Source organism: Haemaphysalis longicornis, unplaced genomic scaffold (genome assembly GCF_048455015.1).
Source record: "Haemaphysalis longicornis isolate Haplotype H1 unplaced genomic scaffold, Haemaphysalis longicornis Haplotype H1 scaffold_3, whole genome shotgun sequence".
NCBI lineage: Eukaryota > Metazoa > Arthropoda > Arachnida > Ixodida > Ixodidae > Haemaphysalis > Haemaphysalis longicornis.
This window is the reverse complement of record NW_027526335.1, coordinates 165,585,535-165,603,623: the sequence shown is the minus strand read 5'-3', so window position 1 is coordinate 165,603,623 and position 18,089 is coordinate 165,585,535. Positions and strand designations below refer to the sequence as shown.

Genomic DNA, 18,089 nt, shown 5'->3' with positions numbered 1-18,089 from the left:
AGCGACATGCCAGGTTTGTTTAAGGAAGATATCGCGGAGATAAAAAGTAAGCTGGAAGCAATAGACAAGATCAGGTTTGAAGGGGCGATTGTACGCGCACGCGCAGAAAGGTTTCTGGCCGGAGAGCCGCCAACAAGGCGGGCGCTTTGCGACGAAACGCGGTATGCCAGAAAGAGCGATATTGAGAGCATAATGTATCGTGGTCGATTGACTGAAGACAAAACATGCATACAAAATGCGTTTGCCGAGCATTACACCCAGCTGTTTGGTCCCAGCTCGTCTAGAATGGACGAGTTCGAAGAAACGTTTCTACCCTTGCTTCCACGGCTCGATTCGGAAGTTTTACGCACTTTAGAAGAGCCGATATCATTTGCCGAAATAGAGAATGCAATAGCTGAATTCCAAACTAGCAAAACACCGGGGCCAGACGGGCTAATAGCTGAATTTTACAAGAAACACTGTGGGAAAGTTTGCCCTTTTTTGTATGCTGTATTTAAAGAAACGTATGAGAGGCAATCCCTTCCGCCGTCATTTTCAAGGACACATACGGTGTTAATACCGAAATCCGAGGACATCGTAAAGCTGCAGTCATTGTCAGGTTACAGGCCAATAACACTGGCTAATGTTGATTACAAAATTTTAATGAAAGTACTTGCGAAACGTTTGCAAACAGTAATCAAGACCATAGTGGGGCCGCACCAGACGCGTGGTATCCGCGGGAGGAGCACTGTGACCAATGCTCACGTGGCGCGGAGCGTTTTACAGTGTTGCGAAATGTTATACAGAAAAGTAGCAGTATTGCAAGTTGACTTCGAAAAGGCCTTTGACCGGGTTTGTCACAAGGTTCTATTCTGTGTTCTTAAACATGTAAACCTTGGTGAGGTGGTGATAAAGGGAGTTTCCTTGGCCTATAGCAACTGCTTTACGCAGTTAATTATTAACAAAAGCGTCACTGAGCGAATTCCTGTTTTGTCTTCTGTTAGGCAGGGCTGTCCAATTAGCCCCCTTCGTTTTTTCAATATTTCTTGAACCTTTCTTTCTGAAGATTCTGCATAGTCAGGATATTCATGCATGGCTTTAAGTTGTACTCAAGTGAGGTGCGTCTTCTTGCATACGCATATGATGTTGCTTTGTTTTGTGTTGACAAGAGAAGTGTGAGTAGTGCAGTAGCAGTCACCATAGAATTCTGCTCCGTCACTGGCAGCTCGGTCAACAGGGAAAAGTGCACGGGTTTTTGGCACGGGGAATGGAGCTCGACGCCAGACGTATTTGAAAACGTATCGTGGACGGTCATACCATCGCGCTGTCTCGGTGTGCCGCTGGTCTGCTATCAGGACACCAATGCATACTGGCCGGAGGAGACAAAAAAAAATTGCGGGAAAAGCCAATCAAATGGGGAGGCAGGGCTTTGTCTATTTTTGCACGGGCAAGTGTATGCAATCTGTTCTTTCTCACGAAAGTATGGTACGTGATGCAGGTGCTGCACTGTTCACGATTTCACGCGCAGAAGATACATCGAGAGTGCGCTGTATTTGTGTGGGGATCCACGTGGGAGCGAATGAGCAGGATTTATCTTTATCGTAGAGTTAAGGAAGGAGGGTTAGGTCTGTCACACATTTTTGTGCGGCAAATTGTGAATAGGTTTCTGTTTTTGAGGGACACCACAGACCCATTTCTCCGTACTTTCCTACAAGTGGCACTGGTAAAAGAGCTCCCTGAATACATTGTATCGTCAAGTGATGATGTTTGTTGTGTGGTAAAAGGGTACCTTTAAGAAGTGGTGCTTGCTGTCAGATTTCTGGGTGCACGCTTTTCGTTTGAATATCTGTCAACGGTTGCAAGGAAACCTTTAATCATGCACCTGAAAGAGATGCTGTTCCCTGTGCCATTGTATGGGGCGTTGTACAATCTGGGGCTTGGCCAGGATGTTCTTTGCTGTGTTAAGAAGATGGTTGTCCCGGCCTCAGTGAAGACATTTTTTTTTTAAATTGCATACAGAAACCCTCCCAGTAAAAACATGGATGGAAGGAAAAGGATTGTTTGTACCTTGGCCAACTAATTGCCTCCTCTGTCAGGAACCAGAAACAATAGAGCACGTCGTCATAGAGTTTAGAACGCCATCTTTTTTTTGGGACATCCTGCAGAGGACGTTAAAGAAAGACTTCCCACTCACAGCGCATGGTATCCGGTTTCTTTCAGTAGAAGCCCTAAATAGCTTACCATGTGACCTTGTCATGCTGTTAGGCCTGTACGCAATATGGCGAAGTCGAATGGCTGTAAGGCACTCCGAGGTAGATGCGAAGACTGTGTCTCAGTATTTTGCAGAGAACGTTAAGTTACTCCACAAAGTGTACGAGATGCAATGTATAGAAACCGAGTGGCTGCATGATTTTGGGAACCTTGCAAGTTTTGGCGTTTTTAGCAGTTTTGCCCAGCCAAAGTCTGGCCGGTGGGTTTTAAACCGATAATAGTGTGTAAACCTAGAAAATGCAGGAAATAAAGAAAAAAATTCCGGCGTGGTCTAGTGGCTAGTATACCTGGCTCTCACCCAGGAGTCCCGGGTTCGATTCCCGGCGTCGGAAAGTGTTCGGTCTCATGGTGTAACGGTTAGCACTCTGGACTCTGAATCCAGCGATCCGAGTTCAAATCTCGGTGAGACCTCACTTTTTAGCCATGGCAAATCTATAGCATTTTGCCTACCGTTATTCCTCACTGGAGAATAAGGTTAGTTGAGTAACGAGGCTCGTTACTCAACTAACCTAAGGCCTCATTGCCGCCACTGGAAAGAAATGAGAGTAAAGTGTGGCAGTGACGTGTTTATCCGTCACAGAAACTTGTGTTTTGTCTTTATGGCCATTTTAAAGCAGTGGATCTTCAACACTCACCGTGTTCCGGCGTGGTCACTCCCCAACAGTCCAAGAACACGTGCTCAATTGTTTCTGGCTTTCGACACAGAAAACAGTGCACACCCCATGGCACAAACCATCCCTTTTCCTCCATCCAGGTCTTTACTTCCAGTGTTCCAGTATGGAGTTTAAAAAAGAAAGATTTCACTCCACCTGGGACCGTCATTCTTTTCACTCGCTTAAGTACATCTCTCTCAGGCCTTAGATTACACTTGCTGCGGTATATTGGCACTGGCAATACACTCTCGACGATATCTTTGTACAGTTTCTTCCGACTCACCCCGCTTAAGTACTCTAAAGAAAAACGCACAGAAAGAAAACGGTATGACCACACCACCTCCTTAAAAAATCCACGTACAGTTCCCCTCATGCACTCAGAGCTCACAACAAATTCAAGCAAAAGTCTTCCAAGTCGCAGCTGTTCTTTTGGGACATCCTACAGCGAACACTCAAAAAAGATTTGCCTGTCGATGCTTACGGTATTAGGTTTTTGAATGTTGAGAATGAGGACAGTGTGCCGCTTGACACAATTATGCTGTATGGACTACATAGCATCTGGAGAAACAGGATGGCGGTACGCTACTCCGACCCAGATGCCAGGCTCATCAGACACTACTTCAAAGAGTCAATAGGTTCTTTTGTACAGATACAAAAACTTCAGCCCTCTAAACCAGAGTGGCTACCCACAATTGAAGCATTATTGGTAATGACAGAGTATTGAAATCACCCCACTTGCCCAAGAAGGGCTGCAGTTCTAGTGTTTGTATTGAGTATTGAGTGTACAGATTATCAGTTACGTGTGTCTTTGTTTTGTCATTCTGTCGAAGAAGGCAATAAAGAAAAAAAAGTGTTCCGGCGTGGTCTAGTGGCTAGGATACCTGGCTCTCACCCAGGAGGCCCGGGTTCAATTCCCGGCGTCGGAAAGTTCTCGGTCTCATGGTGTAACGGTTAGCACTCTGGACTCTGAATCCAGCGATTCCAGTTCAAATGTCACTGAGACCTCACTTTTTGCCATGGCAAATGTATATCATTTTGCCTATCGTTATTCCTCACTGGGGAATAAGGTTAGTTGAGTAACGAGGCTCGTTACTCAACTAACCTAAGGCCGCATTGCCGCCACTGGAAAGAAATGGAGTAAAGTTTGGAAATGACGTGTTTATCCGCCACAGAAACTTGTGTTTTGTCTTTATGGCCATTTTAAAGCAGTGGATCTTCAACACCCACCGTGTTCCGGCGTGGTCTAGTGGCTAGGATACCTGGCTCTCACCCAGGCGGCCCGGGTTCGATTCCCGGTGTCGGAAAGTGCTCGGTCTCCTGGTGTAACGGTTAGCCCTCTGGACTCTGAATTCAGCGATTCCAGTTCAAATGTCACTGAGACCTCACTTTTTGCCATGGCAAATGTGTATCATTTTGCCTATCGTTATTCCTCACTGGGGAATAAGGTTAGTTGAGTAACGAGGCTCGTTACTCAACTAACCTAAGGCCGCATTGCCGCCACTGGGAAGAAATGAGAGTAAAGTTTGGAAATGACATGTTTATCCGTCACAGAAACTTGTGTTTTGTCTTTATGGCCATTTTAAAGCAGTGGATCTTCAACACCCACCGTGTTCCGGCGTGGTCTAGTGGCTAGGATACCTGGCTCTCACCCAGGAGGCCCGGGTTCGATTCCCGGCGTCGGAAAGTGCTCGGTCTCATGGTGTAACGGTTAGCACTCTGGACTCTGAATCCAGCGATTCCAGTTCAAATGTCGCTGAGACCTCACTTTTTGCCATGGCAAATGTATATCATTTTGCCTATCGTTATTCCTCACTGGGGAATAAGGTTAGTTGAGTAACGAGGCTCGTTACTCAACTAACATAAGGCCGCATTGCCGCCTTATGCAGGCCTAGACGGGTTTCTCTTGTCATTGACTGGCCGCGGGGAAGAAAGGGTGGCAAAAGGCCCCTGCAAGTTGATCACGCACCGAATTACCAGAGAAAGCTCATTCGGGGTATCACGTATTTTTCCATTCGCCACAGAATAACGTAACAGTCCGGGAAAGTCACACACACACACACGCCCTGGTAGTGGTTTAAACGAAAGAATAGTCGGTGGGGTGAGTGCAGAGCACTTTAGGGGCTCCCCTTGTCATTGCAGCTAGCTGTAAAGCATAACGCATGAAGCTCTGAGATGCAAGCGGCGCAGCGAGATAACGCACCAAAGAAGAGCCCGGTGTACCATCGTAGCGGCATCCAACAGAGGCGCCAAAAACCAAGCGGTTTATATAGTCTTAACCATTCGAAACCCGTGAACCGCTGCCTCTAGTCATACATCTCCCCGTCGTTTAGCACAACGAGAACTGCAGGTACATTTCAGGCAAAATATACGCAATTAACCGGCAGCGCCCGCATTCATTTATTCAGGAACGCTCGTTGGGTTGGTTTTTACGATAGTAGGCGAAAAAAAGTGGTAGTGCAACGCCGGCACGTGCGGGAGGAAGAATAAGCCCAAAAAAGAACTGAACTCCCGCTGGCGCTGTTTCAGGCAGGGGGCGCGTGAGTACTGCGAAGACGGGAAATTCGAATTGCATTCGACAAACATCCGTTCCATTCATCAAGAGAGGGGGGAGACAGGACGGCGAAGAGCTGATGGGTGGTAGCAGTGAGCGGATAACGGCGCTACAGCCCATTATGGCGAATCACTATGCACTTCCGACAGCTTTCACGTTCAGTGGAAAGGCTTTAATTTTTAGATGCGACTGCATCTCATTCACTCGCCTTATCCATGCAGCGTCGGCGTTGTTGTCGTCCGCCCCTCCCCCATTCTCCTCGCCGCGCAAGCTTCGCTCTCCGCCGCTCACTCCGTCTCCTCTCCGATGCCCCTCTCTCGTTCACACCCCTCCCTCTACACTATAAAAAAATAATAGTTAGCGGCGACTTGGTTTCGATCCCACGACCCTGTGGGCGGAACGCGAGGTACATGGTGCTCTTCCCACTGCGCCACAAAATCGAGACAGATTCAAATGCTACGAACGCGCCTTATATCCTTGACTCATTCAAACTACGTCAAGAAGCTACTGATACAATGCATGATGGGGCAATGATTAACACTTGCAATAAAAGAAAATAAGCTCCCACTTACAGCAACAATGATGGAGGAAAGGTCGTTGCGACAGCAAAGCCCCAAGCATACCACTTAGAGAGATTGACCAAGATTGGCCAATAAAACATAATAATAATCATGAAACATAATAATCATACGCGTTCCCGACACGTTTCACGCGATTTCAGAATCAATCCAACGGAAACACCAAGTGAACCCCACGATGCGTCGCATCTACACAGGGTTCCCCTCGCGGGGAGGTGGCCGCATTGTTACATTCGTGTACTCCCGATGCTTCCTAGCGATTACTTGCTATGCAAAACTGATAACCGATTGAGCCAACAGGAAACTGGGCAACCCCGTGGAGGTATGTCTTCCTCGCATTTCCATTTTTTAATTAGCCAAGTATGGTGAAAAGAGTGATTAACAATATACTCCCAGTTTGTCGTATTTTTTCGTGCCGTAATGTCGTTATGTTGTATTTTTGTCGTGTCGTGATTGTGATGTTCCGTCGTGCCGTCTTGTCGTGATCTAGGTGTTCAATCAGTAGTTGCAATGTTATTGCTCATTGTGAAGGGCAGCGTAAATGCAATACATTTAATTTCTAATGGACAACCCCAGGTAGACTCATTTCAAGTGATAGAATGGAGTGTATACACGCACGTAGTATAACAAGTTACGCATTGAAGGCCCCCTCCTCACATTGAAATAGACGTTCGTTTTTCCGTTGACTAGAAATGGTAAATCGGCACACTAGTTCTCCTCTACTCTCCTGCCACGTCCCCAATTTTAAAATTATAAGTTTCCTTTGCACAGTGAATGTGTGCAGAGGAAAGAGGTAAAAATATTTCTCTTCCATCGGAGGATAGAAACCAACAGCTGCGAAGCTGTTTTCAAGGCAGGATTGTCTTATTGGGGCTGCTGTCTTTTGTGTGACAGCTTTATGTATTACGACGTATTTTGTCATGGTAGCCGCCTCAGTACTGATTACAAGGTTCTGTCGTCACCACCTGGCTATTTCGCTACAGCATGATGGCTGTCGTAGCGACGGGCAGTTCTGTTGTGACTACAGGAATGTTTGTCGTTAAGAAAATTGACTTTGCCGTTACGACATAAATGTGTGTCGTAGCAACAGATGGCATTGTTGTGACAACAGAGGTCCTGTTGTTGCGACAAGTTTTTTGACGTACGACAGGAACTTTTGTTAGGTTTCTGCGGTATTCCCGTAGTCATTTTATACTGGGCTATGTTCGCTTAATGGCCGTCTTAAAAAAATGTTATCACTGTTCATCAAAAAGCCACGGCCAGTTCCTCGTTCTCCTAGCAAAGCACAAATAACGAATATCTTCCCCCACTACAGCCAGTAGATTTATGCGACCAGGCGAGATTCCGTCGCTTCCACACGCCGGGTGCCGTCTGGTGCCGTCTCCGCTGGCAGCTGCATCACTTATTATCTTTTAGAGTAGAAGCATTCCCTATATCAGCAGTCGTTAATGGTGCCGTCGTTAATGGTGCGCACCGCAATCGTTGATGACTAAGAGCCGACTTAACTAACTGCACTCGAACCGGCATATGTCTCTTCAACGCCAAGCTCTCCCACAGGGCCTACCAAAAAGACGCATTCCTTGCTCGAGATGGAACGTTAATTGCAACGGGGCCTCATTCATTCGCACGCGACTTACCGCGCGCCGGGCTTAGGCGATGATTGAGGGTCTAAACGGGGGCGCCACAGAGATACCCGTGATTCCTTTTGGCCTCAGCCTTTCACTGCCGAGAGTGTCGGGGAGTAATCCGGCCCCATCCTTTCGCTTTCTCTTATCGGTCATACCTGTTATAGTTCACCCCCGATAGCGTGGAAGAATGTGTTAATGAAATGCAGGATTTTGTTGAGCCTTTGTCGTGCCGCCGTCTCTTTATAGTCGTTCTAACCAGCCGGCATGAAGGGACAATGACTTTTATCGCGTTCGAGGCAAACCTGTTGCGGCCCTTAGTACTCTTAATGAGCCCTTTTCCTCCTCGAAGAAGGACTCTACTTTTAATTTGTTCCTGCCATCAGTGCCCAACCGTGGCGCGTTCAATAAACCTGCGGTAATTGTTTTAGTCTGCCCGTTTATCGCGGTGGGTGGGGAGCGCAGCACGGGAAAGGCCAGAGAAGAGGGCCACTTCGTCAAGCAGGGAGCGCGTAACGGATGGTGATGATTGCGATTGTGAAGATGGAGCTTGTGGCTTTTAATACTTTTTTCGGTCTTTCAGTATTTTGCATCGCTGCCTCACCTCTCTGAGATTTCATGAAATTCCAGACTGCATACCAATTTGTAGGCAGCATTAGAATTTCCCCCACAAAATAAACCTCAGGTTTACTCAAATGTTTGTTTTCTAGGTCGCTAAAGAGTGAGAATCCCGGAGGCTAGTCCTGAAATTTCTTGATGGGCACCAGTGATGGTTGATTCTCTCTCTCTCTCTCTCTCTCTCTCTCTCTCTCTCTCTCTCTCTCTCTCTCTCTCTCTCTCTCTCTCTTTTGTCCATGATTTCTCGTTTCCAGTGAAGTTCATGGGCGAGCAAAAAACTAAAAGGGTATTGTCTACAATCAAAGCGGGGTTATTTTTTCGCCACAGAAAAACAGCCCTCAAGCTCCGGTTTCACGCATAGCATATACGCGTAGTGGGTTGCACTGACTGCAACGCGTACAGTAAGAACCTCTTGGTAGGACGAGGAAACAAAGAACACAGTAAGAGCCTCTAGTCTTCTGGCCGCGTTCCCTTACATTACATTTGGCAATAGGAATGACAAAGTGAAAAGAAAAAAAATGACCGCGTATCTGCTCCTTTCGTTGCGAATGTCGACGAAAGACGATAGTTGACTGGCGCCCCTGCAAAGTAAATGCCTCCCTTCTCTTTCCCGCTCGCCCCTCATGCTGTCCCTCTCCCGTCTCGTTCCTCCCAAGGTAACACGCTAGATATTTTCCTCAAGTCAATTTATATTTACCGCGTTCCACTGCTCTAGGTCGGGTGCCTTGATGCCAGAGCTGCCGTACGGCGCAGACGCGAGTGAACCGAGGTACCCTACTACAACTTTTATAGAACCACGTTGCCCTACTCGACGAGCCTTCCAAGGGGAACGTGGAACTACTTAAAATGTCGCTAGGAGCTATAGTGGCGCAAGCAACAACGAGCGAAGGAGTTTATTTCTTTTCTGCAGTTGATGTAGTATTTCATTTGCTATTGCAAAAACCAAGCATTCATGAATTTTTCAATGAAGGAACGCTGCAAATATCCTTTATGTATTGATTTTCTGCTATTATTTGCGTAATGTCTTGTTCTTATTCTACAATATTGACAAGTATGAATGTTGCTATCGGACTTCCACGTTTAGATATGGCTGTGGGTATATAATACTATTGCGCAGCTTATGTTTGACCTTGGCCGGGGGGCTGAATCGAGTCACAGACCGGCAAACAGAGAGACAAGCAGAGATACAGACAGACCAACATTTCTGCACTTAAGTAGCCGCCCAAGAAAGACTATCACCTTTAGTCACGCAAACTAAATGCGACCAAAGCCGCATCACGTCAATTTTGGTCGTCCATACTTTGAAGTCAATCAACCCTGACTCCAGTTGATAGTGTTCTTTCGCCCCTCGTGTCTACTTTCACCTTTCGGGGGGGATTTCCGTTGTTTTAGGAGCCAGAAACGGCCCGAGAAGAAAGCGAGGAAGGCTAAACGAAGAGAAACCGCAGGTCTCCCAGAAAAAGACGTAACCACGACGGGCATATCCTCGAAGGAAACGGGTAGACACTGGAGGGGCGAGCAAAGAAGGAAGAAGAGAGCACAGGAACGCTTCACGTGTCTGCCAGCGTGGTCGCTTGCTTCTAAGCTGCTTGGTTTTTCGCTTTCCTGGTTCAGGTGATCGGCCAACCTTCAGGCGGATTAGCGGTTGTTTCCCGCCATTCTTTTGGTCTTTTCTTTTCTTCCAGGTTGCTGGTTTCCGCGCCTGGATGTCTTTTGAGTCTCCTGGCCGGGGGAGTTCCCCCTGGGCGGCCTCGATTCGTCCGCAGGACATGCAATTGGAAGCCCTAAAGCGCAGTGGTGTAGGCAGCATCCCCGTGGCCTTGGTGCCAGTAAGTGGCGGATTCATCCGGCTGAAAAACCCGCGGGCTGTACAGGCGGCACTTCGAGCGGCTACTGAGAAGTTCGAGCACATTACGGAGGTCCGCCCGTTTGGCAAAGGTGGCGTCTTGTGCCGATCGTCTGACGAGACCTGTGTCGCTGACCTCTTGAAATGTACAATGTTTACCTCTGTTCAGGTGAGTGCATTTATCCCCCCTCACCTTGCTTGCGTGAAGGGCATCGTTCGAGGGGTTGATGTTCAGATGACACCTCAGGAGGTACTAGAGCAGTTTTCGGTAGCGGGAGTCACCTCAGTTTACCGTTGCAGCCGTGTTGTAGAGAAAAACAGGGTGCCAACAGAATCTGTCATTGCTACATTTGTTGGGACGCAATGTCCATCGGAGATTAAAGTATGGCCTCTCATTTACCGTGTGGAACCTCTCTCTCCCCGGCCTCTTCAGTGCCACAACTGTTGGCGTTTTGGCCACACATCCAAGGCATGCAAATCGTCTCCCCGGTGTCGTGCATGCGGTGAGAGCCATTCTGTCGAGCTATGTACTGCCCAAGATGCCAAATGTTGTTTGTGTGGAGCGGCACACCCAGCTGACTATTCTAATTGCCCTGCGAGAGCTCAAGAAGTCCAAGTTGTCGAGGTCATGGGTAAGCGTCGCTGCTCGCGCGGGGATGCTGTTACAATTGTCAAAGAAAGGACACATGGTTATGCTGGAGTTACGGCCAAACACTCTCCATCACTCGCTGATGCAGCCGTAGTGAATACCATTGTTGCAGCGGTTGAACAAGCCGTTGCCAAGCTCCAACAGTCTTCCCTCGCTGACCCAGCTTTTGCTTCCGTTGTAGCAGCGGCTGTTGAGAAGGGTGTCTCTTCAGTAATCACCCAGTTAACTTCCACCATAATCGAGTGCGTGTCTCGCACAGTGGTGACTCAGCTGGCGCCACATTTGCAGCCCGCTCCCCTTTTGTGTACCTCCTCTCCCCAAGTGATACAGAAAGTTTCCACCGTCCCTGAAGGTCCGCTGCTCTCAGCAGCTAATCTTGCCTCGGATTCTATTAAAGTCTCGTCTACTCTCGCTACTTCGTTGCGTGGTTCGGAACATCCTACTTACGCTGAGGCTGGTACTTCGTCTGTTCGTGGTCCTACGGCCGACAACGAGTATATTCCTCCCCTTTCGCCCTCTTCAGACTCGGACATGGAGCTTCAGGCTTGGCCTATGGAGACTGTTCTTCAGTCTAGTAAACGTTCCGGATCACCTAGTACCGAAACCCTGGAAGTGCAGCCAAAAGCGAAATCCAAGAAAGGTAAATCTGTTTCAAAGCCCAAGAATCAGATATTACAAGCTGCAGTTGCTGCAGCCGGTCTCTCTGAATCATAGGGGTTCTAAAAGTCGTTCAGTGGAATTGTCGCTCCGTTTCGGCAGGCTTTGCGGATTTACTTTGTTTGTGCTCCCAATTTTCCCCAGACGTAATTTTGCTACAGGAAACCTGGCTTAGTAGCAACCAAAAATTTGGACTTTATAATTACCGCACTTTTCGACTAGACAGGCCAACCCGAGGTGGCGGTCTGTTAAGTTTGATATCTACAAAGTTTGCCCACACCGCGAAGGTGTCCTTCCAACTTCAACGCCCAGACTGTGAAATTTTAGTGCTGGAATTAAAGCTACCTGGTTGCCTCCCCTTCTCATTGGCCAACGTGTACTTTCCTAGTGGCGTCGTTGATTCCGAACCACTTGATTTGGCTATTGCTTCGGCTGTACCTCCCATTATCTTTGCAGGAGACTTTAATTCCCACCACGTTACTTGGGGCTTCCGGACGGATTCTTGCGGTAATCGCTTGTTGGATTGGATTACAGATAACAACTTAACATGCATAAATTCGGATTCTCCAACCTACCATAAGGGACAAACGCAATCTGTTTTGGATTTAACTATATCTTCTCGAGGTGTTTCAGTGCCTTCTTGGTCGACCGTTGATGGCGGGTCGAGTAGTGACCACATCCCAATAGTTTTTGACATTGGGTGTCCCATCCGTTCCGTTAACCATCAGAGCCGTTCTTTTGTTAACTATAAAAGGTTTCAAACCTCTCTGAAGGAGTCCCTGTCCTCTCTGGTCACACAAAATGAAGCTGAATGTGCGACAGGCCTTTGTTCAGCCCTTTCCTCGTCAGCTCAGTCGTCATTATTTGAAGTGATGTCGAAGAAGTCAGTATTGCCGAGTCCCTGGTGGGACGAAGAATGTTCGCGCTGCTTTAGACGTAGAAAGGCGGCCTGGAAGAAACTTTGCCATAACCTATCCCCGCTTAACTGGTGCAACTACAAATATTTTTCAGCGGTATTCAAACGCGCTGTTTCTAATGCTAAACAGACTTATGACACATATCGATCTCTGTGTCTCTCCAAGCCTAACAATAAGCGTGCGCTTTTTCGCTTTCTTCGATCGCGGAAAGCAGTACCCTCTCCAGATAATACAGACTCCGTGGTGCTATCGTCAGGTGAACTCTCAGAGTCCCTAGAGTCGATAGCTGATGGGCTTCAAGCTCGTTTTTCATCCTTCTTAGCGATGTCATTTACTCCGCCAGACGTGGTAGACGACTTCATAGAGGTAACGCTATCAGAGCTCGCTGACGTCATGACTAAATTGACTGCTGCAGCTCCTGGCCCAGATGGCATTACAACTGAAATGCTGAAGTTATTATTTGACGAGGCTCCCAATCATTTACTTAACATGATCAATTATTCTATTCGACATGCATGGATCCCCGATGTCTGGCGTCTCGCCAGAATACTTCCGGTACTTAAGAATGCTGGTCAGGGCCTCTCGGTTGAAAACGTCAGGCCTATTGCGTTGACATCTAATGTGGTTAAATTAATCGAGCGGATTTTGCAGCAGCGCATAATGCAATTGGTGTCCAGTTCTAGAATCTTTAGCCCAAGACAAATTGGTTTCCGCCCTGGGTGTTCGATTTGGAGTGCGCATATGGACCTTGAAAGCCGGATTAAACTTGCCCGTCGCACTAACCAGTTTTCGGCCCTAGTAACCCTAGATGTAGCAAAAGCTTTTGATAGCGTCGAATACCCTGTGTTGTTGTCCCGGTTACAAGTCTTAAACTTCCCAAGGTATATCATAGCTTGGATTTGTGAATTTCTGAGAGACAGGCAGTTCAGTTGTGTAAAATTTAATGTTACCTCCTCACAGCGGCCACAGTCTAGGGGCGTACCGCAAGGGGCGGTCCTTTCCCCTGTCCTTTTTAACATCCTTGTAAGCGCTATTCCGGTGGTTTCTGGTGTTTCTACATATGTATATGCCGACGATATTGCGTTTTTTGCATCAGCACCTGACATTCAATCTCTTCACAAATTATTGCAGTCTTATCTGAATATTATTGCCTCGTGGTTGGACAGTATTTGTCTCTCTATGAATGTGAACAAATGTTCCTTATTAGTTTTTCCAATCTCAGGTCCTGTTAACATTACTCTCAGTTACCGACAGTGCATAATTCCTCAGGTTCCTTCTTTAAAGTACCTCGGGATTATTTACACCAGTGAACTTGACTGGACCCCACATATAGCCCTCATTGAGGCCAAAGGTGCACGTGCTGTTGGGATGTTGAGAAGTCTCAGTCATAGAAAGAAGGGCATGCGCAGAGAGACCCTTCTTATGATATATAAAATGTACGTTCGCCCCATTTTAGAGTTTGGGTGCGTGTTATTCTCTGGGTGCGCGGCGTATAAGCTTCATCGTCTGGTTATTCTGGAGCGCCAGGCTCTTCGCTGCTGTTTAGGGTTGCCTAAGAATGCAGCAAATGCAGTAGTTTACTTGGAAGCGCGCGTTCCTCCTCTGCTTGATAGGTTCCGGATTCTGACGGTTGAAACTTTTCTGAGAGCTTATAGCTCTGAGGTGAACAGGGAGCAGTTTATCTTTATTGCAGAGCCAAGTGCGTTTATGGTGAACCAATGGCCCAGGTCCTTATGTCCACAAAGCACTTTGATACAGAGCTTCCTTTCTCCATTGGGTGTAGCAATAAATCAGATTATTCCATATACTGACAGGAGTTCACCTCTTTCTATCAATTTCCGGAACATCTTCCCCAAAAATGCTAAACTTTTACCAGTCCGGCTACTATTATTTGGCCTCTATGCAGCCAGGTGCTATAATTTATACAGATGCCTCTCAACGAGAAGAAAAATCCGGTATCGGAATATTTTCCCTTTCCCTTAACTGGACCTTTTCGGTTCGTCTGCGTGATTTTATCCCCATATTCTTTGCGGAATTCCTGGCAATTGTCCTGGCGCTACGAAAGCTGGATGTGTCAATTACATCTCCAATGATAATTTCCGATTCCTTTTCTGTATGCCTAGCCCTTTCTTCCCCTAAAGACACTCCCCTTCTGCGGACGTTTCGGTCACTCCTTCCACCTCACTTCACTGAAATTCACCTTCTTTGGGTTCCTGGTCATGCAGGGATCACATTCAACGAGACTGCCGACTCTCTAGCAAGAGTAGCACTTTCTGGGCCTGTAGTAGACGTCGTAGAGCCGACACCTTTAATAACAGCAGCTAGGTACCGTAGGATGCTGAAACTCCAAGTACAGCAAGAATCGGTTTTATTATCATTAAGGGATTTCAATCATCTTAAATTTTCATGGAAACCTGAATGGTGCCCTTCACGCAACTTAGAGGTGATTATTACAGCCTTACGTTGTCGAGTACCCAAGTTAAATAGGTATTTGCACAGGTCTCGTCTGGCGCCAACAGCTCTGTGCAGCTATTGCAACGAAGACGAGTCTGTCGACCACTTCCTTTTGACATGCCGACGTTTTTCCCGAGTCAGACGTCAGTCCCTGGAGGTGCCGCTTAACAGTTTGGGGGTATCCCTAACAGTGCCGGCTATTCTATCGTTCGGGGCATCCGAAACGGGGTTCTGCCGCCGGGATGTATGCTCTGCCCTCCTGCGCTACATTGAAAATTCAAAACGATTCTCTTTATGATTGCGATTGGTCACCCTCGCTTTGATTTTTCAGGATTTTTTTTCCCCCTTTTTTCTCAAACATTTTTCAAACCGGTCTAAATTATCTTTCCTGAAAGTCGCGTGATTAGAAAAGAATTCCATTCATTTTAACCATCCTCTGTTGATTGGCCGATCCCCTGATTGGGTATGTGCCATACCTAAAGGCGCAACAACAACAACAACAGCTTCACTGTCGGCTGCCCGTGGGAGCCTGCGTTCTCTACTTAGAGCGCCCACGGCTCAGGCGTGATACCGTGTACGCGCTACGCCATTTTCGCGGGTTTTTTTTTTTTTAGTTTTCTCTTCCTTTTTAAGAGAAAGAGAGGGGTGCTGGAAGACTGCTTTTACCGCTCAGGAGTAAGACGAAGGGCCACGGACGAGCGTGTATGAGCACCCACGAACGCGCTGTTGTTGCCTTGTAACGGGCAGAGGAGGCAGACGCCCACGGCCCGTCGGCGGTCGTGGATCATTTCCCGCCACGCCGGAGATGCTTCCGCGGGGAGCTGTCGTGAACAGGAAGCGGAGCCCAAGCGGCTGAAGGCGGACGGATAGCGCACGCGCCTTGCACGGAAGAGGCGCTCTCCGCAGGATGGAACCGCATTCGAAGTCCGGTGAAGTTTGCGGACAAGGTCCTGGGATCAAAGTGAGAGGGCCGAGTGAAAGCAATTGTAGCCTGGAAGAATGTTGGGATTTGGGCTCTATGTTGCAAGGTAAATACATCACAACAGCAAGGAGGCTCGTGGGCAGCAGCAGAGCTCACTCGTGCCCCTCTCCCACTCGCTCTCTTTCTCTCTCACTCTCTCTCTCTTGAGTTCTTTTTCTTTCGTCTCATTTTTGCTCTTGTCCATGTCCTTGCGCTGTTCTTACGCGTTAACATCCCTAACGAAAGCGCTGGTTACCGCGTGTATGCTGCAGTAGAGTACGCTGTGATGTCTGTTTCAAACTAACTACAGTAGCCGACCGTTTTTCCGGACTCCGAAAATTCGGACTTGCTGGATATTCCGGACCTTCCCGAGGGACCCCCATTTGTCCCATTGGAGTAAAGTATGTGAAGAACGGATATTTCGGACAAAATAAAACAAAAATTTTGATTTCCCGGACAAACATTTTCGCGAGATAGCCATGGCCCCACTCCAGGACGGCGCCATTTTGAATCCTAAACCACCTGGCTAGCTTTGGATTTGATGGGGATTGGCTTGACTCGCGCCAAGGTAACGAACTCTGATCTTGCGGGACATAATTTTGCATGTCGTCTGCGGAGGAAGCAACCTCGAAAGCCGGAAACGGGTCGTACGTGGCCAGTTCCTTTTTTTTTTTTTTTTTTTGACCATTTTGCTTTAGGCACCAGTTGACGCTGACTTATAAGCAGCATCATGAGCAGATTTACCTGAACCATCTGCGACTTCGTCAGTCCTACCTAAAGGAAATAAAGGTATTTTTTTCTTTCTTATTCGGACTATTTTAATTCCCCTCCAGGTCCGAAAAAACAGTCGGCTACTGCACTCGGGATACAGGGCGACAGGTGGTCCTATCATTTTTTTGTAAAAACGCGGCCTGTGGCTTAAATATCGGCTCTTCGCGTTTTCTTTGGTGGGGTGGGGGGGGGGGGGGGATCAGGAAGGGGGAGATATGTGTTGGGGTTTTATCTGAATTTTGTATCCGAGATACGAGGTTAAGGTCCATTGCGATCGTTCTGCTTTAAAATTCGGACAGCGAACGCTGTTCAGATATGTGGAATATTAGACGGCAAAAGTTATATTGGTGCCTCCTAAGCATAAATGCTGCTGCCAACGAGACAAGCAAAGGTGGGAGTTGTGTACAGCGCAACCTTTCTTTTTACTTAAGTGCAAAATAATTGGGATCTCTGAACATTTTTCTCGCGGATTTGTTTGTGTAGCGTGACTGCCACTACGGCTATTGGGTACGACAATGAGATATAAGTGCACATTAAGCGTGTAATAACCCTCAACTTTAACACTTTTCTACCAAACGTCTGGTAACACTGGTTTCCCCTAGCTCACTGCGTAAGCCGCAGCACTATTGCAATAAATTCAGTTTTTTTTCTTTTGTCCCTTAGAACGCTGTGGTGTTGGTTTACCGAGCGTCTTACAAACTCATTAAGACCCGCCGCGGTGGCTCAGTGTCTAAGGCGTTGCGCTGCTGAGCACGAGGTCGCGGGTTCGATTCCCGGCCGCGGCGGCCGCTTTTCTGATGGAGGCGAAAAGCAAAAACGTCCGCGTGTACGAGATTTCGGCGCACGTTAAAGGTCCCCAGGGGGTCAAAATTAATCCGGAGCCCTCCACTACGGCGCGCCTCATCGCCTGCGCTGCACCGGCGCGTTAAAATCCTACAATCAATCAATCAACAAACTCATTAAACCGCAACTGCAGCTCTCGGACGGATGTAAAAAATAGTGCAGCAAAAACTCTTAAAAGGTGCTAAAATTCCTCGAGGCCCTTCCGTCTGCTTACATACTTTCCAGGCGAAAGCGTGGCAATATACTTCTTCACTGCAACTTTTATATCTTCGTTTTAGCGTCATCAAAATGCTGAAGGGAGCAAGACTTATCTGCATTTGTGTCATGACCACTTGCAACTGTTTACAAAGTCGCGGAGGGGTTGTTGCTTATCGCAACAGCCCCGTATCACAAGCCCCCTTCCACTCTGATTTGGTGATAGGTTCAAAACGCTTAAATTAGTTTCCTTTAATTCGTTGTCTCAAAGCTTTATTACTATTTTTGCGCAGTCTGTTTGCATCCTGTTTTCTTTTTCCTGTCTTCGACTAACTGGTAGAAGTTCACCCAATGTCCTGTCATGGCCGAACGTACAAGCACGAAAGATAACATTATATTACCATCCAATCGCTGCACCGCCCCCATGACAGGCTTTCATATGGCGCCCCAGCAAGGCGGTGAGACAGGCAATTTTCAAGGACGAATCAACACCCGTATTTCATGCGCTATTAGCTCCCTGT

At 47.5% G+C, this 18,089-nt stretch overlaps 5 non-coding genes across 5 annotated transcripts; all 5 read left to right on the top strand.

Moving 5' to 3' along the window:
- Positions 1-2,510: 2,510 nt before the first annotated feature.
- Trnae-cuc (transfer RNA glutamic acid (anticodon CUC)) lies at positions 2,511-2,582 on the top strand. Its single transcript has one exon. It is a non-coding gene; the product is annotated as a tRNA-Glu (tRNA).
- A 7-nt stretch (positions 2,583-2,589) lies between these two features.
- Positions 2,590-2,661, top strand: Trnaq-cug (transfer RNA glutamine (anticodon CUG)). Its single transcript has one exon. It is a non-coding gene; the product is annotated as a tRNA-Gln (tRNA).
- Positions 2,662-3,757: 1,096 nt separating this feature from the next.
- On the top strand, positions 3,758-3,829 carry Trnae-cuc (transfer RNA glutamic acid (anticodon CUC)). The gene has a single exon. It is a non-coding gene; the product is annotated as a tRNA-Glu (tRNA).
- Positions 3,830-4,135: 306 nt separating this feature from the next.
- Trnae-cuc (transfer RNA glutamic acid (anticodon CUC)) lies at positions 4,136-4,207 on the top strand. Its single transcript has one exon. It is a non-coding gene; the product is annotated as a tRNA-Glu (tRNA).
- Positions 4,208-4,514: 307 nt separating this feature from the next.
- Trnae-cuc (transfer RNA glutamic acid (anticodon CUC)) lies at positions 4,515-4,586 on the top strand. The gene has a single exon. It is a non-coding gene; the product is annotated as a tRNA-Glu (tRNA).
- Positions 4,587-18,089: the final 13,503 nt, after the last annotated feature.